Source organism: Spermophilus citellus (genome assembly GCF_964194105.1).
Source record: "Spermophilus citellus genome assembly, chromosome: 4".
NCBI classification, from domain to species: domain Eukaryota; kingdom Metazoa; phylum Chordata; class Mammalia; order Rodentia; family Sciuridae; genus Spermophilus; species Spermophilus citellus.
In genome coordinates, this window is record NC_138185.1 from 229,527,919 (window position 1) to 229,530,162 (window position 2,244).

At 45.5% G+C, this 2,244-nt stretch overlaps 1 pseudogene across 1 annotated transcript; it reads left to right on the top strand.

Annotated features, from left to right (window-relative positions):
- LOC308647397 (dnaJ homolog subfamily B member 14-like) lies at positions 1-1,830 on the top strand (annotated as a pseudogene). The gene is made up of 3 exons: positions 1-57; positions 891-975; positions 1,053-1,830. The product of its transcript is annotated as a dnaJ homolog subfamily B member 14-like (transcript).
- Positions 1,831-2,244: the final 414 nt, after the last annotated feature.

Here is a 2,244-nt window from a genome sequence, read left to right on the forward strand (position 1 = left end):
ATGGAGCAAGCACAGGGACTGCACACAGGGTCTCAAGCCCAGGGCTGTGTCAATGGGGTAAGGAACCTGCCACTCACACGCCTACAGCAGACAGTGCCAGGCTGCCCCTGTGTCTCCGTGGTGATTTGGCCATGATCTGGACCTGTACCTGAGGGTGAGACAGGAAAGGAGAGGCTCTGGCCATGGGCTTCTACTGAGTGAAGTAGGCTACAGCCCTGGGAGAATTCAGACTTCTCCATGGCTCCCATTTTCCATGCCCAGCATCTTTTTGGTCCTGTCCAGGGAACATGGTGAAAGAAACAGGAAAGACTTGAAAATTGGAGCAGTGTTCCTGTATCATTTGGGGCCTGAGACCAATGATAGCTAGCTAACTATCTATCTCTCTATAGTTCTATGTATCTATTATCTATCATCTATCTTTCTCTGTGAATCATCAATCATCTATTATGTATATATTATTTATCATCATTTTCTTATATTTATATCAGCTTTGATACATTATTTGGTCACTTATTTATATTTATATATTATCTTTTATCATTTCCTTGTTATCTGTCAATGAAATACCTTATCTGTCTACAAGGTATCTCTCTATTTGTCTGCCCTCTGTCTGTGTATATCTATCTATCTGTCTATCTATCTATCTATCTATCTATCTATCTATCTATCTATCTATCTATCTACCATCTGTGACCTGTTCCTCCCCTCCTGCTCCTGGGCAGTGCAAGACCTGTGGAAACAGCATCTCACTGTCTGGAACATGTGTCCTGTGATCCTCCTGGGCACACAGCTACCTGCCCATGCTGCTGCTGCCCTGTCTTTCTCAGCATGTCCACATCATTCACAGATAGAGAGAACAACTGACACCCTGGGGGGAACCGGAATAAGAGATCCCCAGGGAGGCCCAGATCGCCGGCAACCGTGAGAAGGCCCAGAACTCCCTTCAGAAGCTCTACCCTCTGCCCTGGGCCCGCTGTTGCTCAGTCTGGTCTTCAACTCCTGGGCTCAAGCAGTCCTCCTGCCTCAGCCTTCCTGAGTAGCTGGGAATAGAGCACTGTGGGAGATAATTATGAAAAATGAAGCACTGCTGGAAATAGTCCTCATTGCGGAACACCATCAGGTACTAGTGATCCCAGCAAACCCCACCGCACAAAGGACAGCATATCCCGTGGTGGTAAAAGTGGAAAATGCTATACCAAAGACCAAGTAGATGGAGTTCTCAGCATTAACAAATGTAAAAATTACTATGAAGTACTTGAAGTTACAAAAGATGCTGGTGATGAAGATTTGAAAAAAGCTTATAGAAAGCTTGCTTTGAAGTTTCATCCAGACAAAAAACATGCATCTGGAGCAACAGATGCTTTTAAAAAGATTGGAAATGCTTCTGCTGTTTTAAACAATCCAGAAAAACGAAAACAGTGTATCTCACAGGCAGTGAAGAACAAGCATGCAATCACAAAGACAATGGCAGATTTAATTTCCATAGAGGCTGTGAAGCTGATATAACTCCAGAAGACTTGTTCAATATATTTTTTGGTGGTGGATTTCCTTCAGGTAGTGTACACTCATTTTCAAATGTCCGAGCTGGTTATAGCCATCAACATCAGCATCGACATAGTGGACATGAAAGAGAAGGAAAAGGGGAGAGGGAGGTTTTTCTGTGTTTATCCAGCTGATGCCCATTATCCTACTGATCCTTGTGTCATTATTAGCCAACTGAGGGTCTCTAATCCTCCTTATTCCTTATATCCCAGATCTGGATCAGAGCAAACCATTAAAATCAATGCCATAGCTGTTAACCGGCCCATATTTTTCAAATACTCCCAATAATTTAATATTGTGGAATGAACCTGGAGTAGCTTAGGATGATCTGGGATATCAAAATTGCCACTGTTCATCTTCACCCAGACTGGAGCTGGACTTTCAGGACAGGGTAGACACTGGTGTGAGTAGTAACAGAGCCCAGGGTGTCCCTCTCTGTGACCCTGCATCCAGCCACAGTGGCTGGAAACCCAGGCAGGCTCCAAGCTGCCTCTCCCCAGCAGGGGTCCTGGAGCTTCTTGGACTTGGGGTCACCTCACTCCAAGATGGGAACAGAATGGTCCTGAGCAGAGCATGTCTTCAGGGACCTGGAGCCAGTTTCAGAGCCACCTTACAGCTCCCACAGTCTCCTGCATAACTGGCCACACTCCCTCCTGGGTCTTTGCCAAGGGAGCCCCTTTCTCTTCAAGACCTTTCTCAGGT